This window comes from Dioscorea cayenensis, chromosome 20 (genome assembly GCF_009730915.1).
Source record: "Dioscorea cayenensis subsp. rotundata cultivar TDr96_F1 chromosome 20, TDr96_F1_v2_PseudoChromosome.rev07_lg8_w22 25.fasta, whole genome shotgun sequence".
Classification (NCBI taxonomy): domain Eukaryota; kingdom Viridiplantae; phylum Streptophyta; class Magnoliopsida; order Dioscoreales; family Dioscoreaceae; genus Dioscorea; species Dioscorea cayenensis.
In genome coordinates this window covers 20,263,180-20,286,783 of record NC_052490.1, presented here as the reverse complement: position 1 = coordinate 20,286,783, position 23,604 = coordinate 20,263,180, and the positions used below count along the sequence as shown (strand labels likewise).

At 42.5% G+C, this 23,604-nt stretch overlaps 1 non-coding gene and 1 pseudogene across 1 annotated transcript; both read right to left on the bottom strand.

Moving 5' to 3' along the window:
• Positions 1-5,191: 5,191 nt before the first annotated feature.
• Positions 5,192-23,604, bottom strand: part of LOC120251335 — a 37,784-nt pseudogene continuing 19,371 nt past the window's right edge.
• LOC120252059 lies at positions 9,991-10,097 on the bottom strand. Its single transcript, XR_005533611.1, has one exon. It is a non-coding gene; the product is annotated as a small nucleolar RNA R71 (small nucleolar RNA).

Genomic DNA, 23,604 nt, shown 5'->3' with positions numbered 1-23,604 from the left:
TTTTCTAAATTATGGAATAGTAATAGTAGACTCTATTTTCCTTGAGGATTGATACCTTACTTTTCAGCACACTTTACTACAAGATCAGCACATACACCTGCATCTTCATCAAATAATAATTCAATTTCAGCAAAAGATTAAGGTCATACGATTTGATAATGCTCTTGAATTTCACATTCCTACTTTTTATGCTGAGAATGGTGTGATGCATCAAACTTCTTGTGTTTATACTCGCCAACAAAATGGAGTTGTAGAAAGGAAGTATCAACATTTGTTAAATGTATCTAGAGCCTTGCTTTTCCAAGCACATATGCCTTTCAAATTTTGGGGAGATGCAATGTTGATTGTTGCATATCTTATCAATAGAGTTCCTACCCACTCTCTCCATAATGAGACTCCTTATGAAATTCTTTTTCATAAATCTCCTACCTATAAGCATCTAACAGTCTTTTGGTCCTTATGTTTTTCTTCTACTATTCCTTCACAAAGAAAGAAATTCGATAATAAAACTAAATCTTATGTCTTCATAGGTTATCCACTAGGAGTCAAAGACTTCAAACTATATGATTTGGAAACCAACATTGTATTCATTTCTCAAGATGTTCTTTTCTATAAACATCTCTTTCCTTTTCATCCCTATTTCTCACATCTGCCACCCACTTCATCTAATTCTTTAAATCCTACTCTACCTCAGTTTTCTACCTTAATTTTAACCCTATCACTATTGTGGTGAGAGCCCCAAATTCATGTTTGATGTGCTTTTGTGATGAGTTGAGAGAGACATCTAGCATAGGCAAGCCACTATTGAAGAGGATTATGAGTTCACCTAGAGATTGTATACTTCAGAGTTGAGAGTTCTCCTACCATAATACTTCTACGTGAATTGACAAGTAATTCCATTCATACTGCAATCATAGGAAGTAGTTTTAGGGAGAGTTCTCAATTCTACTTTGTATGGGATTATGGGAAATTACATCAAGAGGATAATTGTCTATATTTTGAATACTTCTTTATTCTAATTTAGAGTTCATACAGTACACTGTGGTGATATGGTTGTCTATATCAGCACCTTATGGGACCAGTTACTACTCACCTTGAGAAAGGGGTTAACATAATTTAGGAACTCTCTTGATTCAAATTGGATTGCAAGACTTATACAACCAATGTCCAGGACCTAATAAACCTTAGAAGGAATCTATGCCTACCTACCACCTTTTTTATGCTTGTTTAGCCATACATTCATTTCACTCTTTTTATTCTTGTTTTTAGTTTACTTTCACATCTCACTATTTGGATTAGACTAATTCTCGGATTAGAATCACTACTAATAGTCTCTAGTTCTGTATGGACCGATATCTTGCTTCTTAGCATATTTTATTACTTGATCGGCATGTACACTTGCATTTTACAGGTGGCCATGATTCATCGCTATCACTAGGTCATCCATGCAGCGTCTCAATAAACCACTTCATAGGTAGACCCTACTATAGTGGGCTAAGCCCTCAGCTCACCGTCTTCACCATATAAAGTATCAAATACAAAGAAGAATATATATGCCATTGATCTCCTTTATGGTAATATTGCACATAACCAAATTTCAAGAATTACTTAGCAACCAAATTTTCTCATCTCTTATCAAACCGAAAGCATTTCCAAAACTCATTGATATTCTATTTGATCAGACAAGGACACTCTTATTTTGAAATAAAAAAATTCACATTTTGAAATTTTTTGCATATATTAAAAGCATTTAAAACTCACTTATTAAAACACTACATGGAATGCATAATTGAATAATTAATAAATTTAGCAGATAAACATTTATAGATATTATAATGCATATTATAAGACATTCTGAAGAGGTAATAGTTAAGCTATGAAAACATTACAAATAACATAGCAAAAGAAAAACATAAGATAATCATGGTATAAATAACAAGATAATGAAAACACTATAAATCAGCTTAAGGACATTGCTCAATTACATAGTTACATCTCCCTCAAATTTATAACTCTCCACCTATGCTACACATAGAGCCAAAGATGACAATCCATATGTATACTTCAATTATCCTCACAAAACCTCTTTTAAATATTAAATCAAAGCTCTTATAAGCATCATTTGCATGCCCATAGTTGACTCTCAAATGATCATGATCATGACCCATTATCTTTATCAATATAATACGAACTTTGATTCAAATACAAATAAAACTCCCATCTTCATTGATCCACACTTTAAGCTTTACTTTTTCAAGTAGCACATTTTTGCATTAAACCATAATTACAAACAGTAATTTATGCCCACTTGAGAATTATTTTCCTTTTGTGATACCTTAATGCATATGTACCACATGATCATGAAGGTACACACAACCTCAAGATTATCATTCTCAAGCTTGATTACATGCATAAGTCTATCTCACACCCATCAACCATGTTTACCAACCTAAATACACATAGAAGCTAAGGTAAAAATATATATATATGCATACTCAAGAAAGATAAACACCCCCATTCAAAACTTTAATTGCCTCGTACAATATATTTGCAATAGCCACATATGAATGTTTAAATAAACATGTAATCTTTTAAGACCCAGACAAAATTTTCTCCATATAACATTTCTACACATATACAAGTCACCTAAACCATGCTTCTAATGACACTACATTATTATTTTGTAGGAGGAAGAAAATTTGCACATTAAAAGTGGCTCCTCGGGCCAAACATTTTATGTGGCTGCTTTTCAAAGGAAGGATATCTACTTATGAGTTCCTTTATTCCCCCAATTTGGGCCCTAGAAATTTCTGTGCAAAGTGTGGCATTGTACATGAGTCGATTAATCATATGATGGGTTCCTACATGTATGCTCAAATGGTTTGGAATTCGATTAGCAATCATACTGGTGTGGATATTATTTTCCAAGGCGTCTTTGGGTCCGATAATTGGCTCATTAGTATTACCTGTAAATCAAATCTATCATTATGAAAATTTTTTTTCAAAATGCCAATGTGAATTGTCATTCAATAGTTTGTAGGGCTCTTGCTTGTCTGGCTAATTTCTATAATGCTTCTTAGCCTCTGATCGGCAGGCATCTTATTCATAATAATTTCTCAACTGCGGAAGTGCCATTCCTGTTTATCTCTAACTCCTGGAGTGATGTTGGTTTGGTAAGTGGAGCATGTTTTTTCCTTTCTTGTTCTAACTGTAATATTCTGTTGACAGGATCATATCCAATGGCTGTTGATTTCTTGCGTTGAAGCTGAACTGAAGACTATCAACATTGCAATTCATGCAACCTTGGCTGGCCTCCATATGAGACATCTATTTGTAACTAATGTTGAAGTTAATTGTGAGCTTAATGCAGATCTGCCTACACATAACTGGCGAATAAATCAATGGCTTCCTGAAATTAAGCAATGCCTGCTTGATGCAGGCAATCCCAACATTCATGAAATACCAAAAAACTGGTCCTCCTCCGGCGCTTTGTTTGGCTTCTTTTGGTGCTAATCTCCATGCTTTAACTTTGTATTTTCAGGATCGTGATTTACCCAACTGGATTATGAAACGATTTTGTAATGCCAACTTTATTTTTGAGGTCTCTTTGGTTGTATTAGCTCCTTTGTTTTTCCTTTGTTTGTAATCCTTTTTCCTTCTAACAAACAGCCTTAGGGCTCCTTTTCTTATAAAAAAAAGAAAAAAAAAGAAAACATTATATTTAATAATCACAATGACTTTCTCAAGTCTTGATTTATCTGAGACTGTAGTGAACTAAAAAGTTTAACATGTGGTTAATTCTAATGATAATTCAATTCCAAAGGAGATAATTATAATTAAAGATACCATGATTTGGGAGACAACTGGTGTGACAAACAACAAACATGATGCCTCCTTGTTTTATTGTTTCATATTGTATTTGTAACCAAATGTTGCGGTGGGTTATAATAATAGATAAACAACATCAAAGTGAAAATAACTGGTGATAGGTATTATTATAATTAATAGTCCCACATTCTTTAATTAAATATGAAACTCAATAAATAAATTTGGTTCGTTAATAGGGATGGCAATGGGTAGGGTATGGGTAGGGTATGCCAAAACCCTTACCCGTACCCGTAACCCCTATCCCATACCCATACACTTACCCGTACTTTTCAGGGTACCCACTTACCCGTTGTTCAAATTATCGAATTAAATTTAAATAATAATAATAATAAATTAATTATACATTACATTACAATCTTTAAACACATGTCTATAAATTCAAAATTATAAATTGATATATATTTGTTTATCTTAAATTATATAATCATATAAAAATAACATCTATTTAGGGCTCAATGGTAACTCTATCTTTTGTTTTATTTTTGTTTAACTATCTTGGTTTTTGTTTTATATTTTTATATATCTAATATTTTATATAGATTCAAATTTTATAAATGTCTAATAAGATTTTGAATATAAAAAACATTATATGTAATTCTCATAAGTTATATTCACTTGATTTTTTATTAGTATCTTATTTCTCAAGGATGTTCTTATAATTTATAGAATAAATTATTATAACATTATTTTTTATATTTGTTTTATAATGTTTATTTTTTAATTTAATTATGATTATTAATATATATCCAAAATTCAAGATAATATTATCAAATATAAATATAAAAATTAAATAAAATTTAAACTACTATATTAAGAGAAAATTTGAAGTATTATTTTCAAATTAATCACCATGAAATAGATCTTGGGTAAATTATGGGTAAATGTTTAGTTTAATAAATATATATATATATATATATATATATATATATATATATATATATGAGAGGGGTAAGGGGATGCAGGTGCAGGGTTTTACCCGTACCCTCTCCAACGGGTAAGGGTAAGGGTAAGGGTACGGGTAGGGGCATACCCTTACCCGACCCGTACCCGCTCAAAAAGTAACAGGTAATACCTTTACCCGTACCCGTACGCGGTCAAAGAGGGTAATACCCTCTTTGACCGGGTATGGATACGGATATACCCGTTGGGTAGGGTACAAATTGCCATCTCTATTTGTCAACCATTGAATACTAAATGTGAAAGGCAGACGTCTAACGATAATATTGCATATATAATTAATTAATAGTCACATATTCATAAATTTAATTAATACATATATAAATATATAAACTTTGGTCTCTCTCCATTAACTTAACTTAGTTCTCCTATTTCGGAGTAATCAGAATTGCCCTTGCTTGTCGCCGAAACCCAGGTGTCCTCTTTGTCTTCCACATAGGCAGTTGCTGAAGACGCTATCCATGGCTCATGGCATGTTGATGAACTCACCAACTGGCTATCGTTGTTAGAGAGTATCTCAAAGGCCTCAAGCCAAGTGTTGAGACCACTATCTGAGCCCTTGCCCTTCTTCGATAACACTGGCACGGACTTCTTGCCTTCAATGATGTTCACCACCTCTGTCATTGTAGGCCTAAGAGATACAGAAGAACTGGTGCATATGAGAGCTAAATTCAACAGCATCACTGCCTCTTCCTCTAAGTAGTTTGGACCAAGACTCTTGTCAACAAGTTCAACTAACCTGCCCTGCTTTCGTAGAATATTAGCCTGCAGAACATGACATGTGATTGTTAGAAGAGAAAGATGAGAGAAGAGAGAAGATGGATCAATGTTCCTCTATTGCATATCTAACAAGTGTGATCAAGGGGCTTCATATAGAAGCCAAGGATACAAGTATACCCATGTAGATACATACATACATACATACATCTAACAGTAGATACATACATACATATATCTAACACCCCCCCCTCAAACTCAAGGTGGATCATATGTCTTGAGTTTGGATAACATAAATAAATGCTGATCACGTGTCTGTGCTTTATTGAAGAAATCAGCCACCTGAACCTCAGTGGGAAGGTAATGGAGCGATACAGTATGAGCACGGACATGACAACGAGTGAAGTGTGCATCCAAACCAATGTGTTTGGTTAGCTCATGCTTGACCGGATCAGCAGCAATCTGAAGGGAGCCCGTACTGTCGCAATGAATAGGAATAGGAGAATGGATCGGTACACCAAAATCCTGTAGAAGTGAGCGAATCCAAAGCACCTACCGTACTGTAGTAGCTAAAGCACGAACCTCCGACTCAACACTGGACTTGGCAACAGTCTGCTGTTTCTTAGTCTTCCAAACAACAAGGGAAAACCCAAGAAAGATACAGTAGCCAGTGACAGAGACCCGATCATAAGGGAAGCTGGCCCAAGTAGCATCAGAATAGGCCTACAGCTGAAGAGTGGACTGGTGTGAGTAAAATAGACCACGCGAGGCAGTACCACGAAGATATCGTAGTACCCGGAGAAAATGTCCATAATGAACAGAGGTGGGGCCGCAACAAACTGGCTGAGAATGTGCACAGCATGAGAAATGTCAGGACGTGTAACAACAAGATATACCAAGCTACCAACAAGATGGCGATAGCGAGAAGGATCAGATAAGAGAGTCCCATCAGAAGCACGAAGCTGTAAATGCAACTCCATCAGTGTAGCGGCAGTACGAGTATCAGTCAAGCCAAAGTGAGCAAGAAGATCAAGAGTGTAACGCTGCTGAGATAGTCGATAGCCATCAGGATGAGATGTAATCTCGATACCCAGAAAATAACGTAGCGGACCGAGATCAGTCATCAAAAAGGTCTCACACAGTTTCTGCTTCACAAAAGTAATATGAGCAGAATCATCACCAGTAAGAATCATATCATCCACATACAAAAGAAGAATGGTCCGGCCACGAGGTAAAGAATTAATAAAGACTGCCGGATCATGGATACTCGGAGTAAATCCAGCAGCCTCAACAACTGTGCTGAATCTCAAACCAGGCACGAGGAGCCTGTTTGAGACCATAAAGAGCACGGCGAAGGTGATAAATAGATCCTGGAGGCACCTGAAGGCCAGGAGGAGGAGTCATGTAGACCTCCTCCTTCAGGTCCCCATGAAGAAAGGCGTTCTTCACATCAAGCTGATGAAGAACCCACCGACGAACAACGGCGACAGCAACTAATGTACGAACAGTGTGTATGTGGGCCACGGGGGAAAGAGTCTCCTCATAGTCACGACCATATTCCTGCTGAAAGCCGCGAGCAACAAGATGCGCTTTATAGCGCTCGAGAGATCCATCAGAACGGGTCTTCACCCGATAAATCCAGCGACAAGTAATCGGAATGGCATGGGCAGGGAGAGGAACAATATCCCATGTGTGAGTCCGAGTCAAGGCATCAAGCTCCTCAGCCATGGCAGTCCGCCACTCAGGGGATCGAACTGCTTCCTTATAGGTACCTGGCTTAATGACATCTGAGAAACTAGTGCTAGAAGAAGCATAACGAACAGGTGGATGTAAAGTGGAGCGATCTCGTAAAGAGTAAGGAGGAGAGGATACCTCAGGAGCTGGATCGATAGTAGGAGAGGCGTCAGAGAGGTGATAAGTGCTTGTGAGATAAGAATGTGAAGCGTTCTTTCCTTATGATTTGCATTACTTTTGTTGGGTTTTAGCATTAATATGTGTGCATCTATGTTCTTTTACACAGATTGGGTTGTGAAGACGAAAGTGAAAGAAAGAAGCCAATGTGGACCGTGATTGCACCAATGTTGGGAGAAATCTTGATAAAGTTCAAACGCGAAGACATAGGTCGGGTGCGAGACATTTGGAGTGTGTGCCAACCTCTTTTATAATTCGAGTTAGCAAGACCATTTTGGAGGGGCACAAGGGCGGTCACACTTTGGCGTTTCCGACTTGTGCACGTAGAACAAGATCTCTACCAACTTGTCCGATAATGAAGAAGCAAAGCGGTCCACGGCGTGGAGCGTGTGCCCGTCTATGTTACCTCGATGAAGTCATGGAATCGGGATACTGCGTGCGGTTTGTAGCGAGATTTATTGACGACCCGACCGAAGAAGCAAGAAACAGAGAAGCCACACGGGCGTGTGGAATTTACACACGCCCGTGCGTTATTTCCACGGGACCGTGTGGAGTCTCACACGGGCGTGTGAAATCCCGATTCCAGCCCCTATTTAAAGCCGAATCTGCCTTGATTTCAGTATTCTTTGGTTGATCCTTTGTTTATCTCTCCCCCATCTAGAGAGAAGGCTGCGGCTAGGGTTTGGAGAGGTATTGGCTAGGGTCTTGGAGGAGGTTCTACTGGCTCCGACATCGCGTCTCGGTAGGAAGAAGGTTGGTAAGGGAGCCTCTGACAAAGGCGTATCTTATACCAGACGAGGAGATCACGCGACGAGTAGAGGACTCTCCACAAGACAATCGACACGACCATCGAGGGGGTTTTTCTTATGGAGTGTTTATCTTTGCATTTGATTTCATTATCTTTTGTATTAAACTCCATGGAGAGCTAAACCCCTAGTGTGTATTTGGGTATTTGTGAACCCTAGGATGTATTAGTTTCTTTGAATCTCTTTATTATGCTTTCAATTAATTGATGTGTTTGTGAGTTCCAATCTTGAATGCTTGTTGTTGAATACTCCCTTAGAGTGACACTAGGGTTGAGAGTTCATTCGATTATCTTTGTGAGTGAGTGACACACCACGAGGGTTAGACGAAGCTTGATTGGAGAGGGTTGAGAGGGTGAGTCGAGAGGTACAGGACCGTCCCCTTTCCCCTTCGGTGTGATAGATTCTACCTCCATTCCTCGAGTTCTTTGCGGCCACAATAGGGTGAATGGGTTAAGGGATGATCCTCCGCTGGGGCCTAGTTGCGAGTGCAATGGAGTGAAGCGTTGAGGTGACTTTAGTTCTAGGGCTTAATTGTGGCTAGGGACCTTCCGCCTGGACCAAAGGGTTAGGTCTATACATAGGAAGAGATTTATCACTTGGAATCCCTAGAGTTCATTGCAGTTCTATACGAGTGCGAGGTGTTGAGATTGTTAGATTTCTCCTCCGGGACATGTATAGAATTAGGCATGGTTGACCCTAGGTTTGGGATTATGTATTTAAGGATGTCCACGACTCTCAATTGCATTAGATAGGAAGCATAATAAAGGATTCTTGCACTTGAAACTAGTGTCCTAGGGGGAACAATACCCGAGTACCCCATTTATATCGATTGCCTTACTTTTTCCTTTCCCGTACTTTCTCTCTTGTTTGTTTCATCTTTTGTTATTTCACATCTTTTGACACACAAATCACTATTCCATCTTTCGCCTAGCTAAGAAGCAATCTAAGTATTTTTACTCACTACTCCCTGTGGATACGATACCCCCACTCACCTGGGGATTATTACTTCGACAACTCCGTGCACTTGCGGAGCACCCTGTCAAGTTTTTGGCGCCGTTACTGGGGAGTAGGCGTTTAGAGATACTTTGCACTTTTGTTTTCTTAGCTATTCATTCATTTATTCTATTTCACATCTTCTTTTCTATCATCGTTCTGATTTGTTTTCTTTCTTTTGTGCAGCTTCAGGTTGATGACCCGAGGGAACCCCTCAATATTGATTGAAGGAGATCCCGAGCTTGAAAGAACACTTAGAAGAAAAGGGAAAGGACCTGTGGAAGAACCGTCTAATCTAGCTTATTTGGAAGTTGAAGGTTCAGGCAATATGGCAGAACAGAATGAGCAGCAGAGGACACTCTCTGATTATGCTAGACCTTTAGTTATGGGGACACAATCGAGCATTGTGCGTCCCCCTATTGCAGCTCAGAACTTTGAGCTAAAGCCGGCATTCATCCACATGTTACAGCAGTCCGCACAGTTTAATGGTTTGGCCGACGAGGATCCAAACAGTCACATAGAGAACTTTCTTGAGGTGTGTGATATGCTTAAGATCAACAGAGTGATGGATGATGACATCAAGTTGAGAGCCTTCCCATTTTCCCTAAAGGGGAGAGCGAAGCAACGGCTACACTCATTACCTAAAGCCTCGATCACCACATGGGAGGAGATGGTAGAAGCTTTTCTTGGCCGTTATTTCCCTCCCGGAAAATCTGCGAAGCTAAGGAATGAGATCTCGTCCTTTGTACAGTCGGAATTAGAGTCTCTATTTGAGACGTGGGAAAGGTTCAAGGAGCTCCTGCGCAAATGCCCACAACACGGATTCCCGGAGTGGATGATTATCCAAACCTTTTACAACGGTTTGAATCCAAGTACAAGGCAACTTTTGGATGCGACAGCAGGAGGTACCTTAGGTAGCAAGACCCCTGAGGCATGCCGACAACTTATTGAAGAAATGGGTCTAAATAGCTACCAGTGGAATGCGAGGGAGAAGAAGAAAGTGGCCGGACTCCATGAGATCGATGCGGTAACGTCATTGGCGGCTCAAGTTGAAGCATTGGGTAAGAAGGTAGATGTTATAGCTTCGAACAGAGTGGCGGCCATGACAACATGTAACGGATGTGGAGGAGGACATGCCTCCTCCGATTGCCCGATTTCTATTGGTGATGTATCTTCGGTGGAGAACGTCGATTTTGTGGGTAATGCAATGAGGAACCAAGGGAATCCATATAGCAACACCTACAATTCGGGTTGGAAGAATCACCCAAATTTTTCATGGAGCAACCAAGGTCCACAGAAGGCCATGGGGCCACCGGGTTTCCAACAACAACAACAAGCCCCAAATGTCGAGAATAGAGTTAATGGCTTGGACACCTGCATGAATGTCTTAGAGAAGGCCTTGACCAGATTTGTGCAATCTTCGAATTCGAGGTTTCAATCAGTTGAGGCCACACTTCGCAATCACACTACGTCCTTGCACAATCTTGAGAACCAAGTTGGACAAATTACGAAGTCTCTAGCGGAACGACCACAAGGGAGCTTACCGAGCAATACAGAGACGAATCCTAGAGAGCAATTAAAAGCGATCACTTTGCGAAGTGGTCGCGAGGTTGAAGGCAAGCTCCCGAGTGAGAAGCCCAATGTGCATGTACCCGAGGTCATAGAGGTTGGAGAAGGACCGAGCAAAGAGAAGGAGATGGCACCTCCACCCTTCAAGCCAAGAATTCCTTATCCCTCAAGATTGAAGAATGACCAAGCGGATGATCAATACAAGAAGTTCCTAAGTCTATTCAAGCAACTCCACATCAACATTCCTTTTGTTGAGGCAATGGCTCAAATGCCTAAGTATGCTAAATTCTTGAAAGATTTGTTGACCAACAAGAGGAAGCTAGAGGAGAGTGCTTCCGTGATCCTAGATGCATCTTGCTCGGTAGTTTTGCAAAAGAACATGCCAAATAAGAAGAAAGACCCGGGGAGCTTCATCATTCCGTGTAACATTGGCAATCTAGGTGAAGAATTGGCATTGGCAGATTCAGGGGCAGGCATCAATGTCATGCCATACACCTTCTTTCAGAAGCTAGGTTTGGGAGAACCTAGGCCCACTCGGATGACTTTACAATTGGCGGACCGAACGGTGCGACATCCGAGGGGCATCATCGAAGATGTGCTTGTCAAGGTAGACAAGTATATATTTCCTATGGACTTTATGGTGCTAGACGTTGATGAGGATGCGGATGTGCCATTGATACTTGGGAGGCCGTTCTTGCGAACTTCCAAGGCTTTGATTGACATGGATGGCGGGGAGCTAACGTTGAGAGTTGGAGATGACAAGCTCACATACCGCCTCGCTGAAGCCATGCGGCATTCTCTTGACTTTGATGACACATTGTATTTTCTAGACACTACTGATGAGATTATTGATGAATATGTGCAGGAAATGTTTAATCCTGACCCATATGAGGGTTTGTTCGACCTAGAGGAGGAGATTGAAGAAGTAATGATGCTTGGCTCGAACAAAGAAGTACCATCTACCCCGGGGATCTTGAAGAAGGTGATCCAGAAAATGAAGAGGGCAAGGAGACGCCACCGGAAACACTCTAAGACTGTTGGAGGTGTGCCCAAGCCGAGCGAGTTCCACGAACCGTTGCTAGGTGGTCCCAAACCCGACAATTCACCCTCTACTCTCAAGAGACTTTGCTCATCATGCTTCCAAGCCATGGGTAAAAGGCCAACCTTCATCTATGAACCCCCATGAGGTAAGACAAGGTACGTCAAGCTTAGTGACGTAAAACAAGCGCTTCTTGGGAGGCAACCCAAGTGTTTACTGTTTTTGTAGTTAATTTTGCATGAATAAATTGTTGAGTGTTGGTGTCATCATTTTAATCTAGTTGTGTTGCATTTATCTTGGTGGATTCATATTTCATCGTGTGTTTTCATGAGGAGTTGGCGAAGATTTGGTCGCTTGAGCTTGTTTTTATTGTTTTCACTGGTATTTGTTGCATAATAGGACAGGCTCTGAATATGTAACATGTTCAGAAAATTTCTGCAGAGCCTGCAGAGTTTTTCAAGTCTTCCAAAGAAGACACACGGGCGTGTGGAATTTCCACATGCCCGTGGGGTTGTATTGCGAGCTCATCAAGAGAAGACACAGGGGCGTGAACTCGCCCCTGTGAGTGACCCTGCGATAATCGCACGGCCGTGCGGAATTTCCACACGGGCGTGCGTCGTCCTGCAGAAACTTAGCACATTTTTCCGAGAGCACACAGGGGCGTGAACTCGCCCCTGTGAGTAACAGTGTGATATACACACGGGCGTGCGTATTTTCCACACGCCCGTGTGAGTTCTGCAGACGATCCCTTCTCTATCCCGAGAGCGCACAAGGGCGTGCGAATGCCCTTGTGAGTGTAGCCTGTGAATGTCCACGGCCGTGTGGAATTTCCGCACGGGCGTGTGGAACACGAGAATTCTCTCGGCTGAACAGAGAGCGCACAGGGGCATGTGGCTGCCCTGTAGGTCGAGCGCACGGGCGTGGGTAATTTACGCACGGCCGTGTGACTGTGTTGAGAGCGTTATGCCGAGAGCGCACAAGGGCGTGCGTGCGCCCCTGTGAAGCTCTCTCGTGGTGCCCCACGGGCGTGTGTTATTTCCACACGGGCGTGTGGATATACAGAAACTCAAGAGATGCGGGTTTTCTTTAAAATCCTTTCGGTTTTCTTTATCTTCACACCCACATTCGCTCTGAGAACACCCCTCTATCCTTTCTCGACCCTCCAGCGCAGATTTAGTGCGGATTTTTGGGAGGTTTTCTGGCCGATTTCAAGTTTCTTCTTCTCAACTCATCGGTAAGCCCTATTTTGGATTATCTTCGTCGATTCATGGTTTCTATTGATTGATTTAGCCAATAATGCTACGTTTCTATGATTCGATCAATTATTCATGTTTAGAATGGGTTTAGAAGATAATTTTTGAGTGTATTAGTGGTTTTTGAGGCGCGGCCGTGCGGTTTTCACACCCTGTGGATCCACACGGGCGTGTGGAAATTCCACACGACCGTGTGGATTTCTGCAGCATTGTTTTCTCAACTTATTTGATCGGGTTCTTTTAAAATTTTGCAGAGTATGGCTCCCCGTTCAAAGAAGCAAGCTGATAAGAGGCCGCGTGAGTCATCTCCTGAGCCTGAGGGCATTCGATTTGCTATGCCAGAGCATCAGGACCGTTATGAGCGTCTGTCGCGACTCCGGTTCGTCCAGACTCACTTCCTGGACACGAGTATACTGCGAGATCTGCAGCAGGGAGATGAGTTTGCAGCAGAGGTTGAGGATCTATTCTCTACGGGTGGTTGGAGGCAGTTATTGATGGTTCGAGAGCCAGCCATCCGAGAGCTTGCACTAGAGGTCCTATCTACATTTGAGTTCGACAGATCATACGCGAGCTTTGACAGTGTAGACGCCATTCAGTTCAGAGCAGTTAGAAACCACCATTGCTTATGCGTCACTCAGTTTTCCATCTTACTTGGCTTGTACGAGGAGGCATTCACAGATACTGAGGAGTACTCTCAGTTACCGACTGATTATCCTGGCGCTTTGACCCCGCAGAGAGCTTACCGGATGTTATGTGGTCAAGGCCAGTATGAGCCAGGGGTGTCCAAGGCCACGTGCCTCTCCCGACCTGCATATCGATATCTACATGCTCTTATGAGCAGGTCAGTGAGTGGCCGTGGTGATAGCACTGGCGTTCTGAGCCGGTAGGAGCTGCTGTATTTGTACTCGATGGTGCAGCGCATACTGATTCATTTAGGCCACATCATCGCCGAGTACATCAGTCACGAGGGGCATTATGCTCGATTGGGAGCGATCTTCGCAGGCCCCTACATCACGAGGCTAGTGCTGGGCATGGGTCTCTTGGATACAGTGCATGGGGCCGAGAAGGCGAGCACACCTGCACCCCTGAGCCTAGAGACGATGAGGTTGATGGGGATGGTCCGCAGAGTTCAGGCAGGGGTTTACGCCCTGGTGCTACCAACTCCAGAGACAGTTGAGGAGGCCGAGGCATCCCAGCCTGCTTCTGAGCCTCAGCCAGCACCGATGAAGGCCGAGGTACCTTTGGCGGCAGAGGACGCACCCACCATACATGTGTCATCACCATCTCGGGCCCATGATCACTTTGAGAGGCTCGAGAGCGCGGTGGGTGTAGTACGGACAGAGATAGCCGGGGCTCGCGCAGAGATCGCCGAGATGAGGGCTATGCAGGCCACTCAGTATACCGAGCTTATGGCACGTTTCGACAGTTTACAGCAGATATTGGAGCGAGACGTCGCCTCATCATTCATCCTGCGACCGAGGACTCCTCAGGCCCCCTCAACATCTTCACCACCTTCACCATCACCTGCTCCAGCACCGATAGATCCACCTCATACTTCATCCCCACCAGCAACAGCACCAGCAGAGGCGCCTGAGTGTGGCACCTACACTTGATTTCATTCCTTAGTTGCATTTTTATTTTTTTTAGACTTGTCATCCTCAGAAAGGACTCTCCTTCTAAGTTTAGTTTGTTTTTGTCTCAAGTTGTATTGCTTGCTCTATCTTTTATATACTCGAGTTTGTTTTATTTTTCTTTTATTGAGATTTACTGAACCCCCTCGTGTATGCGTGCAGATGGTCTTGTCAGTATGGGAATTAGGAACTAGTCATGAGCACGGCAAAAGTGGCCGTGTGAGCTTCACAACCCATTGGAACATCACTCCCAAGGATTTAACTCCATTCAAATGCAACATTAGGAGTCAGGGGAGTATTGTTTCAATTGTCTTTCCCACATTTGCACTTCAGTAATATATATCTTTTGAGTGAGCTTGCACATGTACATTGAGGACAATGTACAACTTAAGTGTGGGGGGGAGTTCATAGTGCACATATCGTTTACATGATTTTTAATTGACATATGCTTACATAGCCAATGATGGTTCACCTTAGTTGCAATAATGGTATTCTTTAGTTTAGGAGAATTTTTAACATTGAATGTTTTCATGCTCTAGTTCTTGCTTGAATTTGTAGGAATTTTTGCCCGATTTATACTTGTTGCACTACTCACTCTCTAAATTCTTTTGGAAACTCAAGTTTAAGGTTGAAGGGACTAGTTTAGTTTGTTTGTGAGTTAACAAAAAAATTTGGAAAAGAAAAGAAGGAACAAAATAGTTTTCTTGTTTAGTTGTTCTTGTCGGGTGGAAAGAGCTACCTCTTATGATGTATGAAGCTACTCTCATAAGTCGGATACTAGTTATGCCCTAATGAGAGAAAGAGCTATCTCATGGGAAGTGTGAAAGCTACCACCCCGGTAGAAAGAGCTACCTCTTCGAAAGTGTGAAAGCCACCTTTAGCGGCCGCTTGGGAAACGGCTACCTTCGAGGATGTGTGAAGCTACTACCGTTGTGAATTTGTGGTACTTTTGTAGATAAATAAGTCCCTTGTTCCTAGAACTTTGAGGAGTATTCCTTGGGTTGATTGAGTGAATCCACACACTTACACGATTTCGGGTTTATTGTCCTTTTTGATTCAAGTTTTTAGCTAGAGCATTGATTTTTCGTATTTAGTGTTAAAAATTTCCCTTGCTATTAGAATACTTTCTTTGAATGCTTTGGTGAACCTAAGGCCAAGCACTTCCAATATTCCCTTCATCTATGTATACAATGTTTTAATTTTTGCTTGAGGACAAGCAAAAGCTAAAGTGTGGGGGAGTTCGATAAGTGCTTGTGAGATAAGAATGCGAAGCGTTCTTTTCTTATGATTTGCATTACTTTTGTCGGGTTTTAGCATTAATACGTGTGCATCTATGTTCTTTTACACAGATTGGGTTGCGAAGATGAAAGTGAAAGAAAGAAGCCAATGTGGACCGTGATTGCACCAATGTTGGGAGAAATCTTGATAAAGTTCAAACGCGAAGACATAGGTCGTGTGCGAGACACTGGAGTGTGTGCCAACCTCTTTATAATTCAGTTACAAGACCATTTGGAGTGGCACAAGGGCAGTCATACTTTGGCGTTCTGACTTGTGCACGTAGAACAAGATCTCTACCAACTTGTCCGATAATGAAGAAGCAAAGCGGACTACGACGTGGACGTGTGCCCGTCTATGTTACCTTTATGAAGTCATGGAATCGGGATACTTCGTGCCGATTTGTAGCAGGATTTATTGACAGCCAGCCGAAGAAGCAAGAAACAGAGAAGCCACACGGGCGTGTGGAATTTACACACGCCCGTGCGTTATTTCCACGGGACCGTGTGGAGTCTCACACGGGCGTGTGAAATCCCGATTCCAGCCAATATTTAAAGCCGAATCTGCCTCGATTTCAGTATTCTTTGGTTGATCCTTTGTTCATCTCTCCCCCATCTAGAGAGAAGATTGCGGCTAGGGTTTGGAGAGGTATTGGCTAGGTCTTGGAGGAGGTTCTACGGCTCCGACATCGCGTCTCGGTAGGAAGAAGGTTGGTAAGGGAGCCTCTGACAAAGGCGTATCTTATACCAGACGAGGAGATCGCGCGACGAGTAGAGGACTCTCCACAAGACCATCGACACGACCATCGAGGGGGTTTTTCTTATGGAGTGTTTATCTTTGCATTTGATTTCATTATCTTTTGTATTAAACTCCATGGAGAGCTAAACCCCTAGTGGGTATTTGGGTATTTGTGAACCCTAGGATGTATTAGTTTCTTTGAATCTCTTTATTATGCTTTCAATTAATTGATGTGTTTGTGAGTTCCAATCTTGAATGCTTGTTATTGAATACTCCCTTAGAGTGACACTAGGGTTGAGAGTTCATTCGATTATCCTTGTGAGTGAGTGACACACCACGAGGGTTAGACAAAGCTTGATTGTAGAGGGTTGAGAGGGTAAGTCGAGAGGTACAGGACCGTCCCCTTTCCCCTTCGGTGTGATAGATTCTACCTCCGTTCCTCGAGTTCTTTGCGGCCACAATAGAGTGAATGGGTTAAGGGATGATCCTCCGCTGGGGCCTAGTTGCGAGTGTAATGGAGTGAAGCGTTGAGGTGACTTTAGTTCTAGGGCTTAATTGTGGCTAGGGACCTTCCGCCTGGACCAAAGGGTTAGGTCTATAAATAGGAAGAGATTTATCACTTGGAATCCCTAGAGTTCATTGCAGTTCTATACGAGTGCGAGGTGTTGAGATTGTTAGATTTCTCCTCCGGGACATGTATAGAATTAGGCATGGTTGACCCTAGGTTTGGGATCATGTATTTAAGGATGTCCACGACTCTCAATTGCATTAGATAGGAAGCATAATAGAGGATTCTTGCACTTGAAACTAGTGTCCTAGGGGGAACAATACCCGAGTACCCCATTTATATCGATTGCCTTACTTTCTCCTTTCCCGTACTTTCTCTCTTGTTTGTTTCATCTTTTGTTATTTCACATCTTTTGACACACAAATCACTATTCCATCTTTCGCCTAGCTAAGAAGCAATCTAAGTATTTTTACTCACTACTCCCTGTGGATACGATACCCCCACTCACCTGGGGATTATTACTTCAACAACTCCGTGCACTTGCGGAGCACCCTGTCAAGAGGACCGGCACATGTGGAGTCACAGTGGGATTTCAACATTGGTAAAATAAACGAACTGGCGGGTGAGCAGGAGGGAGTGAAGAAGAAGAGGTAGACACGGTAGGAGACTCAATAGATATTGGAGAAGGAGGATCAAGAGAGGAGTGACTAAGAAGCTCTAGAGAAGGGAGGAGAGGAGGAGAAGAAGGCATGGGGGAAGTATCTGCAGGAGAAAAAGGAGGGAAAAGAAAAGAGAGAGGAACCGAAGGAGAGGTATAAAAGGGGGTAGCTTCATCAAATGTGACATCTCGAGAGATACGAATACAATATGAAACAAGATCATAGCAATGATAACCTTTATGCTCAAGACTATTTCCCAGAAAAACACAAGAGACGGACTCTGCGGTGAGCTTGGTTCGCTCCCGAGGTGAGAGTAAAACAAAACAATGACAACCGAAAACACGAAGATGATCATAGCGAGGAGGTGATCCATGAAGACACTCTCCTGGGTTGCGATCATGAAGATGAGAGAAAGGTTGAAGGTTAATTAGATAAACAGCCGTACTAACAGCATCAGCCCAAAAATGAGGAGGGAGAAAAGCACTAAGAAGAAGAGCACGAGCCGTCTCTAAGATATGACGATGCTTGCGTTCAGCTACCCCATTCTGAGGATGAGACCCAGGACAAGATAATTGAGGCAAGGTGCCCTCAGAAGATAAAAGAGCATGAAAAGCCTGAGAAATGTATTCACCACCCGAGTCAGATCGAAAGATCTTGACTGAGGCAGCAAATTGGGTGTGAACCATGGCTATAAAAGATCGATAAATAGACAATAACTGACTACGGTTATGCATAAAGTAGATCCAAGTAAAGCGAGTGTAGTCATCAATAAAAATAACATAATAGCAGTTACCTAATTTAGAAACAAAAGGAGCGGGACCCTAAACATCAGAATGAATAAGTTCAAAAGGAGCAGTAGTCTGAGATACACTCATAGGATAAGGATGTTGGAGCTGTTTACCAAGCTTACAGCCAGTACAGACAACATCGGAGGAAGGAGAGATAGCTCCTAAGACGCCAAGATGAACAAGAGATGACAGACGAGACGGACACAAATGACCAAGACGATGATGCCACATATGATGAAATAAAGCAATAGCATAACAGTGATGAAAAGGCTTAGCTGAAGATGACAGATGAAGAGTATCCAACACATATACTCCATCATGGCGGCGACCAGCTCCAATCACCGTCCAACTGTGATCCTGCATACGACATGAGGTACGGTCAAAAATAACCTGACAACCATAATCAGTAAGCTGACTAACAGACATGAGGTTCATGGATAAACGAGGAACATGAGAGACTGAGGGAATAGAAAAATAAGTAGAAGAAAAATGACCAGTAGATGAAATAGGGAGGAGGGTGCCATCAGCAGTATGAACACGTGTAACATGTAAGAGCGGACGGGAATGATGAAGATGAGTGGCATTAGGAGTCATGTGAAGAGAAGCACCAGAATCAAGAAGCCAAAGAGGACAGGAACTACCTGGAGCAGAAGGAGGAACCTGAGCCGACCGTGCATGGCCAGTGGAGTCTGCTAGATGAGACTGCTGAAACTGTCGAAACATCGCCAACAACTGATGATCGGCAGGAGACAACGAAGGAGAAGATGATGTAGCCGGAGACGATGGAGCAGGAGAGACCTGGACAGAATGTGCCTGCTGGTGAGAATAAGGTAGCGATAGAAGAGGCGGTGAAGGAGCAATACGCGGGAGTCCACGCTGCTTCTTCCGACACACGCTCAAGATGACCAAACAGGCCACAATAGTGACAAATCATAGTGCGTTTTGGCCTAGTAGAAGAAGAAGGCCGAGATGAGACAGGAGGAGCAGGGGGTCTAGTAGATGAAGAGACAGCCAGAGCACTACCGCCTACTGTGAAGGAAGTCCGGAGACGGGTTTCCTCAGCACGAACAAAAGTGAAGGCATCATCCAAAGAATAGACCGAGGGGGCATGCAGTAACTGAGCCCGAGTTTGCTCAAACTCGGGACGAAGGCGTATGATGAACTCATACATACGTCGTGTCTCATCATGACTACGACGACGGGAGCAAGACTCAGAGCAAGTCAGGATCTGGGCAGCATGAACAGCACAATAGGGAGGAGTCAGAGCATCAATCTGACGCCATAAGGCGCAATATCGACTATAGAATTGGTCGACAGTGTCCTCGCCCTGCTGAAGACTAGTGAGAGCCTGGTATAAGGTGTAAAGTTGCGCCTGACTGGAACCACAGTAACGACACTCAAGATAGTCCCACATCGCCCGAGCGGTGGGAAGATCAGCAATCTGAGTACGAATATCAAGAGTAACAGTCTGGCAGATCATCATCTTGGCCGTAGAATCATTAGCGGCCCATTTCTCAAATTGCTGCTCAAATGCTATAAGAAGAGTAGAGGCCTATGTGGAGGAAATAGTATCAGGAAGAGTAGGAGCAATAGGAGCAGTACATGTACCGTCAACGTGGCGAAGAACGCGGATGCCATCGAGAATACGCTTGATAGTGAGTCGCCATGCAATGTAGTTGGTGCCATCAAGTACCACATCATAATGATGGAGATTACGGTGACGCATCTCAGGTAGCACCCCACTGAAACCATAAGCATCCATTTTTTTTTTAATATTATATATATATATATATATTTTTTTAAATCACATGTGCACAGTAAAAATTACATCATTGTCTTTGATTTGGAAGACAATGAAACTCATATGTTTGTCTTCAAATGTTTGGAAGAGGAACCAAGGCTTTGTTTTAGACAATGGAGAAAGATGGTCGGCTGAATGTCTTCTTCCGAGTGAGCTGCTGGGCGGGCGTGAGCAGAGATAGGCAAGCTGCCGTGCGTGCACAAGCGGGCGGGCGGCGCGTCGAGTGCCGCTGGACGCTGGGCCGGAGCGCGCGAAGCGCCGTGGGCGCGGGCCGGGCGAGCGTTGCTGCCGGGCGCTGGACGGGGCTCAGCCGCGGTGGCGCTTGTCGGGCTGGGGGCTTGGGGGTGGTGCGAAAGCGGCTGGGCTGGGCGCCGCCGGGCGGGGCTTGGCTGGGGGTGGGACGAGCATCGCTGGCGCATCGGGGCGCCTAGCTGGGGTGTGCGAGCGCTTGGGCATGGGGTTAGTCTCAGGGAGCGGAGCGCGGCCGATGGTGTTTGGATGTGTATGAATGAATAAGTGGATGAAAAGAGGAAGAAGAAAGAACTGTGAGAGTGGCCGGAGAGATGGTCGGAGAGATGGCCGAAGAAGTGGTCGGAGAAATGGCCGGAGGAAAGAACCTGCTCTGATACCATGTTAGAAGAGAAAGATGAGAGAAGAGAGAAGATGGATCAATGTTCCTCTATTGCATATCTAACAAGTGTGATCAAGGGGCTTCATATAGAAGCCAAGGATACAAGTATACCCATGTAGATACATACATACATACATCTAACAGTAGATACATACATACATATATCTAACAGTGATTAGCTCTTGTTTTACTGCCCCTTATTATATGAATCTCAAGAACATTAACTTACCCGATCAAGAAGATGTACACGATCTTCATCTGGCCTGTAGTTGATGTCGCTTAATCCACTGACAGTCTCTAATACCACCACTCCAAAGCTGTAAACATCTGCTTTGTCCGTCAGGTAACCTCTCATTGCATATTCAGGTGCCATATATCCTCTTCACAAACCATCAAGCAAAATGAGAAATGATGCTTATTATATGGCTTTCACGGGATGAAAAGCAGAGATTCTAGATTTTTTTTTCCTTGCTTCATGTCTTGAAAGAAGTCTTGATAAATTAATATAAAAGAAATAAACATCTCAAACAATATTTGTTTTTCACTTACATGGTTCCAGCAATCTGAGTGCTTATGTGGGTTACATCTTCTCCAGAAAGTCTAGCCAGACCAAAGTCGGATATTTTTGCATTGAGATTTTTATCAAGCAGCACATTAGTTGCCTTGATGTCTATGTGAACAACTTTTAACCTTGTTTCCTCATGGAGATATGCCAAGCCTCGAGCTATGTTGAGTCAAATTCTATGCTTGTTGGCCAATCCAATTTTAGCCGGTCTTTTTCAGGACCTGCTAAGGGAAACTCCAGTTACATTATGTCATTAAATTAGTCAATAGAAGTGCAACAATACAAACATTGGAGAAAGGTAGACAAAAGCACCCATCGAAAAGAGCATTTGCGAGGCTGTTGTTTTCCATGAATTCATATATCAACAATAACTGTTTTCCCTCAATGCAACAGCCACAAAGCTTGACAAGATTAGGATGTTGTAGAGCAGATATTATTCCTATCTCATTTATAAATTCACGATTCCCTTGACTGGACTTTGAAGAAAGTTGTTTTATAGCAATCAGAGAACCATCTGGCAGAACACCCTGTTTCAGACAAACTCCCAACTTATGATGCACTAAAGTGGATTTTTGGAAGATAAAAAATACACCAAGAAAAATACCAGCTGATTACAAGGATCCATAGAATTTACCTTGTACACTGGTCCAAAACCGCCTTCTCCTAACTTATGTGCAAGATTAAAGGTCCCGGTTGCAGATTTAATTTGTCTTAAGGTGAAAATTCTAGTCTCTAACTCGAAGCTTTGAAGTTCTGCAAGCTCACATACACAAAACAAGTTGCCCTTAACTTCATAATCAAAGATTTGTGCATATATATAGCACAACGGGTGGAGAACAATCTCATTATCTCACCATTGTTTCTAGCATCTTTTCTTTTCAAGATAAAGAAGAAGAATTCAGAGACCAAGATAATCACCACACAACCAACAGCCACTATGCCTAAAATAGTCCCCTTAGGTAACTCATGATTTTCACTGGTATCCACCTTGAAGTCTAAAAAAGAATAAGAAATGATCAGACATTCTCAGAGTAAAATCAAGAACACAGAGGATAGACAAACAAATTTTGTGGAGACTTACTGGGTGTAACTGATATAGCTGAAATTAGAGGTCCATATACTCCCGTATAAGGGATATTCCTGGTCCCTTTCCCAGCCCACTGCAAGTGAATCTCTAAAGTGTTGCTATTTACTATAGTATTGAAGCTCTTGATGATTGGCCGACCTATCCCATTAGCTTCTTTTGCAATATTGAAGTCCCTCAAGACCCTCTCTCCCTACACATACATATAATTCATGCTCAATTTAAGTTTTTTCTACAAGCTGAAGCTTGCATGCAAGTACAAATAGGAAAAAGAGCAAGAGAGAACTATTTCTAAACACAGTGAAACACAACCTGAATAAAGACATCAAAGAAGCGCCTTCCTCTATCATCAGTGAATATTATCTCAGCAAAGTGTAGCTTCACTGTATAATTTCCATTTCGATGGCAGAGGCCATAGTATGTAAGTGAGAGGGGGCTGAGACTAGCAGTTGTGTACAATTCAGGATTAGCGTTGGGTGGGCCTGCTATAGGTGACACATTGTTTGCAATGTATAATTGGCCTCCCATGAAGTAACCGGTAGAGCTAAAAGCCCATTTTCCTTCATAAGAAATGTAATATGACACCTCTTGACGTACTGTCAAAGTCATCTTGATACTCATTTCCATCAACTTTCAGGCCCTCGCCACCACAGTTTATAAACAAGTTGTAATCTGTAAAAATTTCAAAGCACATGTACAATCAACATAGATTTAGATTTTCTTTTTAAAGGGAAAATAAAAATCAGATAATTGGCTTTTTATTAAAGGTAAGGGCATTGCAGATAACATTG